The sequence below is a fragment of the Taudactylus pleione genome, unplaced genomic scaffold, assembly GCF_031769625.1.
Source record: "Taudactylus pleione unplaced genomic scaffold, aTauple2 ptg000121l, whole genome shotgun sequence".
In the NCBI taxonomy this organism is placed as follows: domain Eukaryota; kingdom Metazoa; phylum Chordata; class Amphibia; order Anura; family Myobatrachidae; genus Taudactylus; species Taudactylus pleione.
Genome location: NW_028284523.1, coordinates 3080995 through 3100491, shown reverse-complemented (window position 1 = coordinate 3100491; position 19497 = coordinate 3080995).

The window sequence follows — 19497 nt, the reverse complement described above, 5'->3', positions numbered from 1 at the left end:
TGGAGCAGGTTTTCATCCAGGATGTCTCTGTACATTGCTGCATTCATCTTTCCCTCTATCCAGAAGAGTCTCCCAGTTCCTGCCACTGAAAAACACCCCCACAGCATGATGCTGCCACCACCATGCTTCACTGTAGGGATGGTATTGGCCTGGTGATGAGCGGTGCCTGGTTTCCTCCAAAAATCACGCCTGGCATTGACGCCAAAGAGTTCAATCTTTGTCTCATCAGACCAGAGAATTTTGTTTCTCGTGGTCTGAGAGTCCTTCAGCTGCATTTTGGCAAACTCCAGGTGGGCTGCCATGTGCTTTTTTTTTTTTTAAACTAAGGAGTGGCTTCCGTCTGGCCACTCTACCATACAGGCCTGATTGGTGGATTTCTGCAGAGATGGTTGTCCTTCTGGAAGGTTCTCTCTCCACAGAGGAATGCTGTAGCAGAGTGACCATCAGGTTCTTGGTCACCTCTCTGACTAGGGCCCTTCTCCCACGATCGCTCAATTTAGACGGCCGGCCAACTCTAGGAAGAGTCCTGGTGGTTCTGAACTTCTTCCATTTACGGATGATGGAGGCCACTGTGCTCATTGGGACATTCAAAGCAACAGATATTTTTCTGTACGCTTCCCCAGATTTGTGCCTCGAGACAATCCTGTCTCGGAGGTTTCCAGACAATTCCTTGGACTTCATGCTTGGTTTGTGCTCTGACATGCACTGTCTAGTGTGGGACCTTATATAGACAGGTGTATGCCTTTCAAAATCATGTCCAAACAACTGAATTTACCACAGGTAGACTCCAATTAAGCTGTAGCAACATCTCAAGGATGATCAGTGGAAACAGGATGCACCTGAGCTCAGTTTTGAACTTCATGGCAAAGGCTGTGAATACTTGTGTACATGTGATTTCTTAGTTTTTTTGTTATTAAATTTGCAAAAATCTCAAAAAAACTTTTTATACGTTGTCATTATGGGGTATTGTGTGTAGAATTTTGAGGACAAAAATGAATTTATTCCATTTTGGAATATGGCTGTAACAGACCAAAATATGGAAAAAGTGAAGCGTTGTGAATACTTTCCGGATGCACTGTAAAAAAAAAAAAATGAGTGTGTGTGATATATATATATATATCACCTATTTGAATTGTTTCCTTATCACTGAGTGCACTTATGCATATTAAAGCAGAAGAATGGGAAATATGACCAGTTCAAAAGGTATTTTATATACTGATCAGTTAATGGTTTCATATGCGCTTGAGTGGAGCGTCATTCATAAATATTTCTAATTTGCTTAATTATTCTTTTCTAGTAACATTACTGAAATATAGCTGTTATTTGGGGTTGCTGTATCATTAGTCCATATAAAGTCTAACAAGCAAATTGCAGGCAAGGTTATCACAATGATAAAGTAACGTAATAATGAAAAATGCCACCGCTGCTATCTTATAACCATACGTGAGGGGGCTCAGAAATAAAGAGTAGCAGAACAAATAAAAAATAGTATGAAGTTAGCCGTAAGCAAATTATTTTATTAAAATCAAAATGTTAAATCAAATTTAAAAAAATAAACAAACACACCTTGTAAACATTAATCAACAGGTAATTTTAAAAGTTTCAAAATCCATTTTCACAAGATGACTGATGCCAAACAAAACAAAATACATTTTAATTCATACGTAAAATCTGTAAAATGATTAGTTACAGAAAACCTATTTATATTCAATAGACAAATAAATGTGTGTGGTTCTTATCTCAGCTTCAATAGATTGGAAAGAGATCACCACCAAATAAGCAAATACTAGCCAACTGTATAGTATCTGATACTCCGAGGTATATTTACTAAAGTGAGAGTTTTTAGAAGTGGAGATGTTACCCATAGCAACCAATCAGATTCTAGCTATTATCTTCTATAATGTGTTAGATAAATGTTAAGTAGACTCCAATTTGGTTTCTATGGGCCACTTCTAAAAACCCACACTTTAATAAATATACCCCTCCTCAGACAAAGTGTTGTATCTTTTTAATTTAAACCAGTCCTCAAATGTTCATTCTCCGGAAGACTTTTGACAAAGAAACACTGTGGTTCATATGTACTGGTGAGAGCAGTTTTCAATAAGTCCACATATGCATGAATTAAATCCCGATAACATCGAAGAGTTCAGCTGGTAAATAATGAAGTGGAGATATAGTTACCAGGTAAATAGTGTGGAACATTTCTCTTGATTGATTTATGCCAGCGTTTGTGTGGTCCATGGGCTCGCACAGTAAAGCTTTCACAGCCAGTACAATAAACCTACAGGGGATGGCTGAATGCAAAAGACAAATGGTAAAATGTATGATTGCTCACCCTATCATCACACACTAGTGCTCCTTATATGGATTTGATGAGTACGAGTTCTCTCCACAAAAAGCAGACTGCAATTAGCAAGTGGCTTTTACACAGAGATGGATCTTAAAAATTCACTTGGTTATCAAGACCAGGATACAGTAGCAACTTGAAATGGTGCACATTATAGCAATTAAACTGGTGCGTTTCCCCAAGAACTTCCTGTTTTAATCATTATTCAATCTCAACATGTTATAGTTTGGAAAAAAATTAGAGCCTGCTATGCTGGGCAAGACTGGCGTGTTACAGCTTGGAACCAAGACTAAAATGTATGACAAGTGTAAGAATTGTGAGTCTAGTATTTATTTTAGGTTCTAATTGGAGAGGCGAGTCTACCTTTGTTTGAGTGTACATACACTGAAGTGCCAAAAGTCATGGGATAGCAGTATGTAAAGGTAATGGTAGGTGGCGTCACTGTACTGTGATGTCTTGGCAATGCAGAGACCTGCATCAGTTCTAATCTGAACACCGGCTAAGCTGCTCATGACAAGATGGGACATTCCATTTCCAAAGTTGTGCGGACATATAACATTCCTCTACGGTGTCACGCAAATACCTCATGGTAGGCATTACCACCCACCGTGGACAGCGCAGTTGCCGACTACGGGTGCTTAATCGTGACCAGCTGTGTCTGGACAGAATTGTCTATGGTAACAGACAAGTGACACTGGCTCACATCCACATTCAATGCAGGAGGTACCAGATGCATATTCGTCAGGTCAATGCAGCGTTCTTTTGCTTCCATGAGATATTTGAGCAGAAGACGCACCAGAGTGCACCTGTTAACACACATGGGCTTGTGATGTTGCTAATTGGACCCTGGAGGGCTGGAAACACGTGCTGTGGTCTGATGGGTTACAATTCCAGTTGATTCAGGCTGATGGTAGGATCTGGGTGTGGCGCAGACCCCATGAGGCCATGGAACCCAGTTGTCAACAAGGCACCGTGCAGGCTGGTGGTGGTTTCATAATGGGTTTGCAGGCCCGCCTGAACACGTCGTTGACCGGTAGCCACTACATTGCATTGCTTAATGACCATTTGCAGTCCTTTATGGACTTCATGTACACCCCCACATTGAAGGAATATTCCAGCAGGATAATGCACCCATTATCCAAATGGACCAGAATTGGTTAGAGGAACATTCATCCCAAATTGTCCAGAATTGGTTAGAGGAGCATTCTGGAGAGTTCCGACAAATGGTGTGGCCACCACATTTACCCGACATGAACTCCCAGGGGTCCTGTTTTGGACAGTAGCCCAAATGCAACAAGGTAAGTGCAGCACTCGGGTTTTCCAAATAATACAAACAGGCAACAAAAAGGTTTCAGTCTATTTGTTTCACATTGTCATCAGGTATGACCATGTGAAACAAATACATTGGAACATCTTTATTGCCTGCTTGTATTATTTAGAGAGACCTGACATAGGTTTCTTTTTGCATTCCTTATACTGACTTATTTCGCAGACAGCAAATCGACTCGTTTAAAGGTGTTAAGCTTTCTTATGTTTTGTTAAGCGTTAAGTAAACTGCTTAGCAATACTTCTGGATAAGGATCTCATCCATTGATAATGGAAGCAAAAAATGAATGTCTACATCAATTGATTGTAGGCCTGCAGTATCTGCTGGAATAGGCATAGTTGTTTCTTGTGGAGAAGTTACTGTGGTGTCCATATTGTAGGAATGGGTATGAAATACCGCCGGACGATTCCCGTCAGCGGCAGCCCGACATCAGCAGAGTTCGAAGCAGCGGAAGCCCGACAGCGCTGGAAATCCCAATCGTGGATAGGTGAGTATCTACTAACCTAACCCCCCTAACCCTCCTTATGGGTGCCTAACCCTAACTTCCCCCCCAAGTGCCTAACCCTAACCACCCCCTTCCCCGCTGCCTAAACCTAAGTCCCCCGGGGGGGTGCCTAACCCTAAGTCCCCCCCGGGGGTGCCTAACCCTCCCTCCCCCTAGCCTAACCCTCCCGGGGGGGTGCCTAACCCTAAGTCCCCCCCGGGAGCCCTAAACCTAACCCTCCCCCCGCGGCTGTCCGCTGCATAACTACGATCGGGATGCCGGTCTCCCGGCGTCGGGGAAATGCGGGCGTCTACATCTAGGGGGCTTGGCTGGCCAGACGGAGGCGTTCCCATGGGAACGCCTACCGTCTGGGGCCTGCCCCACTGACATCACAAGTGATGTCAGTGGGAGTGCTTTTGGCTCTGATAGAGCCAAAAGCACTCCAGGGCTTGCGGCAACGAGACCCTACCACAAGGGTCTCGTCGCAAGCCCAATGGTCGCGATGGTCTTGACCATCGCAACCATCTTCCTGGCCGCTCGCTATAGCTGTGGGTGGTCACCCACAGCTATGCGAGCGGCCAGGAGGCCGCTCTAAAAATACAATAGGCGGGCACTGATTCAGAGCGAGCGCTCTGAAAGAGCGTCAGGCTCTGAATCAGGCCCACTGTCATCTACAGCCATTGAAAGTAGTCATTTTCCAATATACATGCATATGTAGCCTATCAATTCACCACACACTAGGGGGTAAATTTACTAAGATTCAAGTTTTTTTAGTTTTTAAACTCACTTTGCTTCACCAAAACTCAGGTGAGTTTTCCCTTATCAAACTCACAAATTTACTAAGAAGTGAGTTTAGCTGAAAGTGAGTTTTCCGATGGTGAAGCAGATTGAGTTTTTTCCCCTCAATTGAGAGTTTAGAGGAGAGTTTAGATGAGATTACTTACTTGAGATTGCAGTGTTTTCTCTCTGCAAAACTCACCCGAGCAAGCAGCCTGCACATAATAGTGAAATACGTGAAGGCTGCTTGTGTATTGAACCTGTAAAAAAAAAATGTTAAGTGCTAGATAAAAAATGTCATAGGGACCACTCCCCCACCAAAAGCCTAACCAGCCCCGGACTTGTCAGCCAGTCCTGGTCCCTAAAATTACCGGAAACAAAATGAGTAGGGTTCCACCATAATTTAGGAACCAGCACCAGGCTGCAAGGCCAGTCCTGGTTTTAAATATAGGGGGTAAAAAATTGCGTAGGGTACCCCCTATATTTAAAACCAGCACCGGACCAGACCGATAACTGTAGAGCAGCCGCTGATTGGCTCCTGCAACTGACAGTTCCCACGTGGGCTGTTCAGTGAGTCAGGAGCTGCCAGACAATCAGCGGCCACTCTACAGTTAGCGGCTGCTGATTGGCTGGCGGCTCCGGACTCACTGTCAGTCGGGAGCAGGTTAGCTCTATAGGTGGTCACACACATACAGTGCTAACCTTAGTAAATGGTTCGGGTATTCATTTTTTATTTATTTTTTGCAAAGACCCCCCCTGGATGCTACGGAGACCAGCGCGATGGAGGAGGTGAGTATAGAAACTTTATTGCAGATACTCCAAATGGGATTCTACTCGGACAAGTGGACAGATCACCTGGCAGCAGGTAAGTATGTGTGAGTGGGTAGGTGCATGTAATAAACTTTTACTTGTCACGGTGTGTATGTCCTGTCATTGTTTAACTATTTTACAGTGGTGGTACGGGTGCCTCCGGTCTGCTGGCATTTGTAGTTCCACAAGTGCCAAAGGGCAGGCATGCTGGCACCTGTAGTGCCACTGTAAAATACAATAGTTTACTACTATTTAACCATTTATTACCCCTGTACCCAATGCTCCAGGGGTGCGGGATAGAGTCCCGGGCTTCAGAACAAGCCTGGGGTTTCGGGAGAGGGGGAGGGCCCGGTCTTGGTGGGGGGGGGGGCTTGCCCAGCTTGTTCTGACTGGCTTCGGGTTGTAATGCTTTGGCCGCGGAGCCCCGGTAAAAGGGTCTCCGGGCTGTGGCATTATACCCTGGACGATTTGGTCCGGTGCTGGTTTTAATTATAGGGGGTACCCTATGCTTTTTACCCCCTATATTTAAAACCAGGACTGGCCCTGCAGTCTGGTGCTGGTTCCTAATTTATGGTGGAACCCTGCTAATTTTTTCCCCCGTAATGTTAGAAACCAGGACTGGCTGGTAAGTCCTGGGTTGGTTATGCTTTAGAAAGGGGGACCCTATGTCATTTTTTTTTTTTTAAATAACACTTTATTTTAGGTATACAGGCTGAAACATACACAAATCACACTGATCTGTGTATGTTTCTGCCAAACTCGCAGCTCAGGAGGTGAGTGTTTATAAATTCTATTTCACAGCGAGTTTGCTACAATCTCACACGAGATTGGAAACTCAATTCTTGAAAAAGATGCAACTCGCAAATTTACTATCTAAAGTACTTCCTAATTTGGCTGATGGTGAGTTTGCAGTCTCACATGAGTTTTAATAGTGAAAAAAGAGAGCTCACTTCAAACTCACTCGAGTTTGTCTTTAGTAAATTTGCAAGATGAAAAAAATGGCAAAACTCACACAAACTCCACTCTTAGTAAATTTACCCCTAGGGATCTCAGTCATGATTAGCTTTATGGTTTATACCTCACCAATGCCACTGGCTCCTGATGAATTGACAGACTAAATAAATTGTCTCAATGTTATACTTAGGCGATGGGCACACTTTGAATCTAATCTGTGTGTCTGCAGGGTATGAAGTTACCAAGCACCAGATAAATATAGAAGAGGAAGTAACACATCAGCTACCTCTACAGTCCTCTAAAACCCTAAAGGTGGGTACATACTACAGCGACCATCATCTGCATGCTGCAGCGGGTCGGGCCGGCCTGGGGGTGTGTAAGGGGCGTGGCCTAATCACAGACCTTGTGGCCACACCCCCTTCGAAGATTAAAAAAAACAGAAAAACATTTGCGTCACTGGGGAGGGGGGTTCTGTGTGCCCATCAGCCCGGAGTACAGCCAAAGGGGGGTGTCATCAGTGTGATCGCTCCCCCCCTTTGGCATTGGAGACTCTCCAGCTGCTGCTTTAGCAGCCTCTGACTGTCTCCCAGTGCAGCCCAGCACACAGCAGCGTGTGTGACCTAAGAGGGTTGGGGAGCTGTGCCGTGCTCGGGTAATTAGTACCTTTTCGCGGCTCCCCCCCCTCTCTGTGCCACTGTGTACGGGTGACAACACTGAATGCCATGGGATCGATATGAATGACCGCCGGACATGAGCCCGATGGTTGACGGTTGAAATCCCGACGCCAGCAGCCCGAACAGCACAGATCCCGACATGGCAGGTAAGTATTAGGAGTGACTAACCCTAACTTTCCCCCCTAGTGCCTAACCCCCCCCCCCATCCCCACACCCTAAATCTAACCCTCCCAGGGGGTGCCTAAACCTAACCTCCTCCTCGCGGGTGCCTAACCCTCCCCCTCCTCCTGTGGCTGTCCGCTTGCGACACCTGGCTTACCTTCGTTTGGTATGCCGGGCGTCGGGATTTCGGCGGCTGGATAATGATTGGCGTCAGGATTTCGACGCCTATCATTAGTCCCATGCTGGGATTTTACAGTCTGAAGCCGGCGGTCGGCATTTCGACCGCTGGCTTCTTGACTACATACCGAATGACATTTATATATGAGATAATGAACTACACACATTGTAAAGGACACATAGGAGTTATATCGCTTATATAGAGGGCACATACATTGGGGAATTCTTATTTCTTTTGCTGGATTTGTTTTCTTTGGATATGATGACATCAGCACTTTTTTGTTTACAACAGATATTTTCACAGCAATTTATGCATATAGTAAAATTGCTGCCTTATAGGGACATAATATATAATTTTCTGTTACAATTATTACTACTGTATTTAAGGTGAACAAGCTGTCTGTGATGTGCGAATGATTGTAGAGGAAATGGGGAAACTTATGCTATGCCAAGGCTTATTCATGAAATCTAAGCCCTTGTGATGTGACTAACATACAGAAGAACCAGAGTCTTAGGAAATCATTTGTGTTTTGGAGAATAACAGCAGCAGCTTTTGTCATTACAATGCCCGAAATATGCAATGTATTATCACAAAACCAGTGTGTGATATGGTTATGATCTCTAACGGAAAGAATACATAATCAGTATTACTAGCCCAGTTTGCTGGCTATTCATTTAACAGTGGTGCGTGGTGCCCTCTAGTGGAAATGTGTATATAAGCCTGGTGATAGGAAATTATATATAGACCTACAGAAATGATTAGGTCTAAAGTGAAGTGGGTTAGAGGACCGCTGAAGTCCCAACCATGTGACTTGTGACAACAAGGTAAGGAGTAAGGGTCAGAACAGGGAGCCAAAAGTGTACCCTTGCGGGCTTGCTTCACTCGCCACAGGTTTTTACTTACCCTATATGCCCTCGTGGATAGTAAAAGTGGTACCTGACCGACCCTGCCATAGCGGTCACATGGTTGTGACATCAGAGGTCCTTCTGCCAACTTGGATCTAGCATCAACCCTACAACAATATTGTTTAATCTTTCTACACACATACACACTTCATAATATTATGCACAGTGGTACAATAGGGAATTTTATAATATCTGGAGCTAACACCCGTTAACTTGAACAAAATGACTACATTCTGAGCCTATCCTTGTGCACAGTAACAAAAGACTTTTAAACAATAGGCACAAATTATTTACAAAACATACACCGGCAAATTAATAATATTTTTATTGTGGCATATAAAGCAATAAAACATGAGTCAGATAGAAGCCGTTACTACATAAGACGGTATGCCTCAAGACAAAAAGAAAGCGGCCAGTTTTCAAACATTTTCTATAATCTTGCAAATAGAGCAAGAAAAACATGAACATATTCCTGTAAAATATATCAAGCCAACATTTGTAAATAAAATCTAACAGAAAAAAAAAATTGAAAACCGTAAAAAGAACAATGCTCATCTATAACCAGAGGTTGATGATCCATCCACAGAACAGAAATAAACGGAAAGGGATGTGGAAAGGGGGAAAGAGTGACTAACAGGAGAGGCACAGATAGAGGGAGGAGGGCAGGCCATCGGAGGATATGATTAGCTAATAATGGGAGTACCACGCAGTGTTTTGAAATCATTGTTTCACAGCTTGTCTAGTGGAATGAGGGAGAGTATGTCTGTATTTTCCTCAACATTGCGTGCTGGGGTCAGTTCTTTATTCTGCGTGGTTTCCAGCCAGCCTATGGTAACAGTGGAAGAGTCTATTTGTAGCTAACGTTAAGGAGGAGACCCCAGTATGGATCGACTGTTGGAGAATAGCCTTATTGCCAACTGCCGCCAGGACAATCAGCAGTTTTTATCTGTATTTGGGACAGTTGGCTGGTTGGCCAAGTAACCAAAAATCACCCACGCAACAGCGCCACAGAACTAAAGCCATAAAACTGAAGCACTAAAGGAGACAAAAGCCTCCCAAAAATGTACACAGGGGCAGTCTCAAAAAGAGGGAAAAATGTCTGCATGTAGTTTGAAGAAAGGCCAATTAAAAACCATCGATTAGGGAAAAAGTAACTGATGTACAAGTTTGAACGCCATGGGGGTATATTTACAAAAGTTAGATTTTGTATTCGATTTCAGGTTTAATTTAACTCGCCTGAAATCGAATCACATCGAATGCAGATGTCACTGTGAAAATCCCACATTTACAAAAATTAGATTTTGAGTTCTATTTCAAAATCAAATTAGATATTGTTCGATTCTGACTAGTGATTTTTGGTTCGGTTTTGGATGTCCATATCAAAGCCGAACACAACATCCCCGAAATAATAGACCTGCTTCATGCTGTTTATTTTAGCATGGTTTTTGTGTCTGTTAGCCAATCAGCAGCCTGGCTGTTGATTGGCTGTGAGTGGCCTGGCTGCCAATCAGCGACCATTTACTATAATAGCAGCTGCTGATTGGTTGTCGGCCATGCAAGTGCAGGAAATCTTGTGGGTCCTGTCACTTGCAGAGAAAAGCTGTATGTGTATACGCATAGAGCTCTTCTGTGTCTGTTATGGCTCAGGATGACGTTTTTTTGTTTTGTTTTTTAAATGCACGGGATGCTACTGGAGAAGAGGACTGACCTGCGCCAAGGGTAAGGTGAGTTTTTATTTTTTAATCCAAACAGCAGTATGCTACTCATCAAGAGGACCGAACACCGGGGACAAGGTGAGCATAGTGTGAGTGTATGTAATAAAATGTTACTTTCAATGGTGTCTAATGTCTTTTTCTACTTCAGGGTCCATAGGGTATCCACAGGATACCTTGGGGTATAGGTGATGGCGGCAGACATCGGGCACCACAGAGTTAAGTTTTCAGCCTCCCAGGATGCACTGGGGTCCCTCTTCTATACCTCGCTCCCAGGCCAAGGCAAATCAGTTTCGTAGGTGCCCGGATCACCATTTTTCAGAGGGAGGCTGTGGACAGCCCCTGAAGTTATTTTAAGGCAGCTTTGCTGCACAAGATGAGCTGGCCAGCATAGACAGTCATCAAGATGTCTATGCTGCTGCTCCTTCACCCCGCCAGACCAGAACGCCGGTACTGATCCGTGGATGCTGGTGCGTGTCTGGGGTCCCAGCTAGCGGTGACCCCGGACTATCCTTGACTGTGGCCGGATTCACGGGGGTTCAGGTAAGCGGCGGGGTCACGCGGTGGGTACCCGCCGATTCACAGTCATTGTTGTCTCAGGCAGGGGGCTCCCTGAGGCAGGTACTGATCCTGCGCTTTCCACTAGACCACGAGGGACAGCGGGCTGCTGCTGTATGGATCTGTTCCAGCGTCCCAGGGGTTAATAGCATGCCAGGGGAGCGCGCCTTCTCTGTCTAACAGCCGGCGCCTCCCCCGCTGCACAGTGCCTTTCCACTGTGTCAGTGCTCCTCCCCCGGGCCCGCCTCCTCTCAGCTTCTCGGCGGCCAGTTTCTATAAGGAAGTGTGCGAACGCTCGCTGGTGATACAGGTGGCATCGTGGTCCGGGTCCCCCGCATACCTCTCCTCTGATAAGTTCAGAGTGTGCAGCACTTTCCTACCAGGCTCTGGTCTGCGTAGTTGACCATAGTGCTATGAATTCCACTTGTCTATACACCCTAAATGTCGCTATTTAGCGTTATAAGTCGCACAAGAAATAATTGCTTTCCAGACTTTGATTGTGATTCCAAAGCACAAAAAGATATTATTCACCAAAAAGCAGATAGTTACACGCACAAAAGATTGTACATAAACAAGGTACAGTCAATACATTACGCAGGCGCTCTGGATCCAGATTTCCGGCATCAAAGGTGAAGCCTCCGTCAACAGAAAGAATATGATGACTAACTAACAGGTCCAGGGTGCTTGCATATAAACCCTTGTAGAGATTAGGCAATACAATAGAAACGAGTTGGCATAATCCTATTGGTTCTTCTTCTTGGTTCTTCTGTCATAGGTCAGTCGGTACAATGGTAGTTCAGCCCTCCAATGGCTCTTTGTGTGTGTTTTAACTAATCAATAGACACTACATACAAAGTACATTCTGACACATAAATCTCTATAATCCATAACTTGTAGACCCATGTTGCGATCTCCTTGCCAATGGAACCAGAGATCTGCAAATAAAATGTGGTTTAAAATAGCACCAAACACGATGTGGCTACTACATACTAAACCTTAGATATCAAATACATGCGTTTTATAACATTATACAAACCTAATATTAGCCTTTATACTAAGGAACCTTTTAGGAAATTTGTGTAAGTGTAAGAGAATCTTGCGTAAAGTTGCTAATATGCGTGGTGCATTTATGTGTAGAGTGCTTATGATAAACAGCGCAACTGTGCTTAATGTGTGGTGTTTATGCATGTAAGTCTATGTGTGTGTGTATTATGCAATTCAGTGTATTTATGATGGATTTAATATATATATTATCCCTTTCTAACATATTTTAAAACTACAGTGCAAGGTGTTACAAGCAGTGAGGTTCACTTTCAAGCAGGGTGGAGACCCCCAGCTGACTGCCGTTGCCACTTAGTCTGATAGCTAATTCAAAGGTTTTCCTCTGCCTATTTAGAATACACTTGTCAGTACTTCTTAAGCAAACCTCCGACCGTTGTTTCTAACTTCTCATTCAGACAAATTCAGTTGTGCATATCAGTGTTTGGGTTATATTTCAATTGCCACAGCCATACTTGTCTGTATGCGGGGCTTCTAAATTTATATGTAAACCACTCAGTATCCTGGTGTATATAATTTTTAAGTACTTTCTCAGACATGTATACAGCTGTTTCTCATTACTAATTAAACCCTGCATGAATATTGTGTTTGTCAGTGTGAGAGTGTTGTATATTATTCACTATTTAGTGTTGTGCAAATGTGTGGATACGTGCGCACACTCGGTGCGTGCGCACGCAATGGTGCGTCATGGATTGTACAAACATAAATCGGACAGCGGATGACCAAATTGTCCGATAACAGTTGAATTGCTGTCGCATGCAATTATTCGACTTCGACAGTGCTTGTAGTGCAGGGATTTATTTCTGCATTGTATGTGACTAATGCTAGCGCTGTCTGCCTGTACTTTCACTTCTGACTGTCAGCCATTTTTACTATCCCTGTTCTTCTCTGCTAAAGCCCTTGTGGTGCGGTATTGCAGGGTGTTCTTTGCCTCACAGTAAAAGTATTTTTCTGTGTAGGGAGTCACATATGCTCCGTTTACACTCATCATGTCTAGGAGTGAACATGAATATCCTCTTCAGCTAAAATGTACCACATGCAATGTACAGTTAGCAAATGGTGATGGGAACGCTGAGGGATTATGTAGGGCATGTTATCTCATATCACGCCCGATTTCTATCACTGCGCCTTTACAGGAACCGCCCTGGGCATGTTTTGCTAAGGCACTTACAACCCTTGTGGGCCAGTTGGCGACACTCCCTGCATTTTCCCAGATGGGGTTCTCACAACAGGCGATAGTCTCATCACCCATACAGGGGTTCCCCAGGCAGTTGATGGTACCTCAGGGTCCCCCGGTTTTGCCACCCCAGGTCTCGCAGGAGCCTGAGTGGGTGAATTCATTGTCCAATGTCCAATACGGTACAGCACCTGATGGACATTTTGCAAGGGGAGTCACCATTGCGGCCTTCTAAGTGGCCATTAGTGTCTCAGACAGCTCAGTATGATGATGATGACATGACGTCTGATGATGGTGAGATTATTGACTTTTCAGACCAAGAGCCCCTTTGTGCTAAGGAGTCGGAGTCTAAGTCTAAAGTCTATATACCTGGCAGTCCGTGCGGTCTTGGTTATTGAGGATGAGGATCCCCCCGTGGCCAAACCCAAATACACCTTCTTTAAGGATGTTAAGGGAGATGCCACTGTATTTCCCCTATCTGGTCAGTTAGTGGATCATTTAGAGGAGGCGTGGAAAATCCGGGTTAGCGGTCCCAGCCTCAAAAATGCTTGGCCTTTGTCTACCCCTTTGCAGATAATTATTTTTCCAAATGGGAAACCCCCCCACAGGTGGATTCTCATGTCACATGCCTAGTGAGGAGTGCAACATTGCCCATGTCCTCCTTGAAGGATGCTACGGATCGCAAGGTGGAAATATGCCTAAAATCCATTTATTCTCTTGCTGGAGGGGCTTCCAGGCCGGCTATGGCCATGTGCTGGATGGCCAGAGCCATGGAGCGCTGGGCAGATAACTTGGAGACGTCTCTGGACATTGCCAACTAACTCCACCTGCTCAGCGGAAGAGTCAATCTCAGAGACTCAGCCACATACATTAATGAGGCAGCCTTAGATATAGGTCTCACATCCAGAATCTCCTCGGCAGCAGTAGTGGTACGCCGCTCCCTGTGGTTGCGCTCTTGGAAAACGGATGCAGATTCCAAGAAGGAATTGGAATGCTTACCCTTTAATGGACAGGTCATGTTTGGTCCTGATCTAGTCAAAATTGTGGCCACGCTGGCAGCAGCTAAATCAGCATGTTTGCCATCGGCTACAGTCCCATCAGGTCTGATACTTCGTCCTTTTGGCCCTACAGGGCCCAGGGTAAGTCCAAGGTACAGTCCTTTCCAAGGCAATCGGGAACCAGGAAATCTGCCAAGCCAAAGAAGCAGGCTTGGAGTACTAGACGTCCTACTCCCAAGTCGGACGATAAGCCTTCAGCCTGACGGGACGGGCCTCCCCTTGGGGGACCCCAGAGTGGGAGGCCGACTTCTTCAGTTCACCCAGTGCTGGTGTCTGACTACCACGGACACTTGGGTAAGAGAAGTGGTCTCTCGGGGGTATGTCCTCTCCTTCCAGTGAAGGCCTCCCAGACGGTTTTTCACCACAGGCCTTCAGTCAATTCAAGGCCTGGGAACTTCAGAAAGTGTTGCACTCTATGCTCCAGGCTGGAGTTATAGTGCCTGTTCCGTTACCTCAGAGGGGCAAGGGATACTATTCCAATCTCTTTCTGGTACAGAAGCCCAATGGGTCTTACCGGCTCATCCTCAACCTCAACCTCAAGTCCCTAAACAAGTTCTTGTGGGTTCCTCGGTTCAGGATGGAGACCCTACGTTCCATTATATTGGCAATGAAGCCTGAGGATTTCATGGTGTCATTGGACATTCAGGATGCCTACCTGCATGTCCCTATTATCTTAGCGCACCAGCAATTCCTCAGGTTTGCAATACTCGACCACCATTTCCAGTTCCAGACACTGCCCTTTTGGTCTGGCCACAGCGCCTCGAGTGTTTACCAAAGTCGGCAGCCCACCTGCGGATGCAGGGGGTCCATTTGTTGTCCTATCTGGATGACCTTCTGTTGTTAGCCGGGTCTCCAGAGATACTTCAGCGCCATCTGCAACTGACAATATCTGTGTTGCAGAATCACGGCTGATTGATAAACTGGAAGAAGTCCTCCCTGGTTCCTTCACAGAGCATGCTCCATCTCGGAGCCCTGTTGGACTCCGAACAACAGAGGATCTTTGTGATGGAGGAAAAGATCTCTGCATTACAGGCAAAGGTACGCTGTTGCCTTCAGATCCGCCATATGTCTATTCACTCAGCTATGAGGTTACTGGGCTCCATGGTGTCAATGTTCAACATGGTGGAATATGCCCAGTTTCACTCCAGACCTCTGCAGAAATTGATCCTCTCCAGATGGAATGGGTTGCCCCACCGGATAAAGACACACAGACCAAGGTGCTTTCTCCGGAGGTACGTCTGTCTCTGGCCTGGTGGTTGCGGATGACTCACCTGAACAGGAGACATCTCTTTTGGGTGGCAAACTGGGTCCTTCTGACAATGGATGCCAGTCTCCGAGGCTTGGGAGCGGTGATGGGTCCACACTTGTTCCAGGGCAGGTGGATACCAGCAGAATCTGTGCTTCCAATAAACATCTTGGAACTTCGGGCAGTATTCAAAGCACTTTTCTTACTATGGCGGTGCCCTGTGGCGGCTTAGCTGGGCTAGTTTGGGGGTGTCGTGCGCTCTGGATTTGAACCCTAGTATGTTAGGGACCTACCCTAAAGAGGTTACCTGGATATGGTGGGTAGGCCCATAACCTTGGCCATGATTATGCTAAAAACCTCTATTGATTGCAAAATTGTATTGCATTTATATATTATCAGTAATTTGGAGTTGTGAACCTGAGATTTGTCTGTTTCTAAGTATAACACTTAGCCCGGGGATGGGGGGTTAGGTTTAGGGATCCCCGGGAGGACTTAGGTTTAGGCACCTCCATGGGGAAGGTTAGGGTTAGGCCAGGGGAAGGGGGGTTACGGTTAGGCACCCCCCCCGGCATGGTTAGGGTGCGGGGAGGGGGGTTAGGTTTAGACACCCCTGGTGGGAGGTTAGGGTACTTACCAATGCCCCTCGGGATCTCGATCTGTCGCACTGTCACTGTCGGGATTTGAACTGGCCATAACCTGTGAACGATGTTGCACACAGACGTATCAAGTGTACACACCTGCCGATGCACTATTCGTATTTCAAACGATATGTCGAAAAGTGTGTACCCAGCTTCACAACAGTGGGTGGTGGTAACAACTACTCAGGAGAGAGCGGTGGGTCATAAGCCTCCAGGGCGTTAGTATCTGCTTGTACAGGGACTTATTAAAAAAAACCCATAAATTCCTCAAAGATGGCAGCAGGTTCTGTAAAGGGGCTATTGGCGTTATTAATTGTTAATAGTTTGTTTTTAGACCGAGGACCTCTATTTACATTAGCGAGCAGCCTGTCTGACTTATTACTCTACCTGTGAGACTTACTCCTTTGATAATCAAAGGACAGTCGTCCTTTTCCATACGGAAGGTGTCATAGATCTGTTTAGCTTGTAGATAGTCATTTTTCATAACAGCAGTGGAATGACGTTTGTAGCCGCAATACGTGGAGGTCATATTTCCACTGCTCGCTAGTAAACTTTTTGCATTGAAGTACAATATATGACATAATCTGTCCTTGCAGGAGATCCTTACATGCAGCTCAATTGAGTGGGGGATTATCTAGTGTTCTAAATTGTCATCCATGAAATTATGCCACGAAAATGTAAGGTTACAAAGGAAGTCTTCCGACTTAGGGCCTGATTCATTACTGATTGCAACTGCGATTACTCACGCAAACGGTCTATTGTTGCGTACTGCGCATGCATATGGATCTCAGTGCCCGAACCAGCCACTGCGATCGGGACTGCGCAGACCAATCGCAGAGTGATTGCCACAAAGTGCCATTTGTGGGGGGTGATCAGTGAACTGCAGGTGTGCCAGTGCGTTTGAACACTGTTGCAGGGATGTGCATAAATTATCCACTGCGATGCCCTACGCAGCTTGAGGCCTCATATTGTGCGATGAAGTTAGCAATTCCTGAGTAAGTATATACACAAAATAAGAAAAGTAGGGCTAGTTGCCGGGTCACTCTTAGTTAAATACAATTAAAATGTAACTTTTATTATGTATAAATAAAATATATGGTACCATGTATCCCCACAAGATCATTCAAGTACACATTGACTTGATTTGAAAACAAGATCCTGAGGTAATCCTCTGGCGAAATATTAAAAAAATTATTATTACCATTCCAATGGGTATACAATGATATTGGTTAGAAAGAATTGAAATATTTAACCATAAATAGGTATAACAAGTAGGAATATGGTTGTGGTGCTCTGCCAATCGTTGTTAGGGTCCCGTATATTCCTCTTTAGCCTACGGCACCTGGTATTCCCTGTGGGTCTCTCATCCAAGTACTGACCAGGCCTATCACCATTTAGCTTCCAAGATCAGACGGGATTGGGCAATCTAGTGATGTATGGCTGTAGTGATAGTAAAATGAGGAGAAGTACATTACCACCGCATAGGTCAGAGCAAAAACACAACCAAAAACATAAATGTAGGACTGTCACGATGAAAAGTCCATTTTATTATTAAAATATTGTGTTCCAAGAAAGTTGACGCATGAGCACACTTTGATTGTTACACACAGGTTGTTGGTTGATGGTGTCAAAGGAGTTAAGTAAACAAATACATATATTGCAGTCTTAAGTTGTGTAACAATTTTCAAAGGGGTGTGGTAAATCACACTCTGATCCGGATGGGATAATCACAGTGGATACTCCTGCTTAATAGATCCTCATCAAGAATTACGATTTGGTGCGCTCATAACACAATTGGTGTCACATAGGCTTAAGTTTTTAAATCTAACAAATCCTCTCCAAATAGAGGTTAGATCGAGGTGTGTGTATATTGGCAAATATCACAAAATACATTGTATAACTCACCCTTAATCAGAGATGTCAAAAGGCAGCCAATTTCAACTGGTATTAGAGACCACAATTTCCTAGGAATTCTATTTAGATAGTTACATTTCTTAACACATATTGATAAGGAGTAGCCTACTATCCATTAAATGGACACCCAAAAGGGTAGAGCAATATATAATTTTCAAGACAGCGTATGTATGAGGCTGGTTGTAGGACACACTGATCCTAAAATAAGTGCATGTCATAATAGTATGGTAACATGAAATCACTACATCCATATAAGCACTCGGGACCTCATTCAAAGTCGATCGAAGCGGCCGCACGGTCGTATGCAGCCGATGTTCGCTTAACTGCGCATGCGTACAGTTCGCAATGCACATGCGCAAACTAGCGGCTACGATCAAAAATTTCTCTCTCCTTGAACGCCGCCAGGTCGGTAGTTTGAGTGACAGATTGCGGCGTTTGTGGGTGGTAACGGGAAGGTGCTTGAAAACGGGTGTGTGGAGATCTGAACGCAGGCGTGCCTCATTATGCGAACGGCGTTTAATGGGAGTGCATAATTAAGAAAGTAGTGTCATGGCACACGTGACAGGGGAGGTTTTACACTGACATGATCGTAGAGCTTAAGAGAGGGTATGGTCAACCTTAAGCTCTACGACCACTTCCGATGGTTCTCGATGCTCGCGATCAATCCTTAAATAGCCAGAGATGACGTGCTCTGTGTACTAGATGTGGGCGTATTTTTAGCGGTCCGACTGCATCCACCCCTTGGTCGGCCAGCTAACGATCCGACCTTAGGGATGCAACATGCGTGTGCATCATTTGCATATCAGGCCCCTTTTCCTATACGACCGTGCGGCCGCAATGACCGACTATGAATGAAGTCCTCTGTGTGTTATTCACCATGTATCCCTTTAAGTTGCTAAATATACTTGCATGCTGTAGTAGGTGGTGAGAGGACGCGCGTTTCGCCTTGTGAGCAAGCCCTCAGTTGGGCGAAACGCTTGTCCTCTCACCACCTACTACAGCGGAAGAATCAGTCAGTTAGTGCACGGACTGGACCTTGAGCTCCCACTACAATGGGAATGGTATCATATTTACAATGATAGCATATGTAACTGGTAAATTGGTATCAGTCTAGGATCGTTGTGTCCAATTTTAGTTATACATGAGCTCATACACGTAGCAGGTTATATATCCCCTTCTGCAGAGACCTCTGGGCCAAGACTAATATAGTTTGTGCCCATCAGGTATCACTTTATTGTTCTATTCTTTGTCTTGTTACACTGGTTTGCAAGTGAACAACTTAAAGTGACACAATGTGAATCATACACAGAGTATATATATGAAGGTAATTATCTTATGTTACCAAACTATTGTGTTATGCACCTGCTTCAGGATCAGTGTGTCCTGCAATCAGTCTTATGTGTATGTGGTACATATATTGAGCAACTTAAAGGGATACACTGTGAATAACACATGGAATGTATATATGGAGGTCATTATCTTATGTTACCACATTATTGTGTTATGCACCTGTCCTA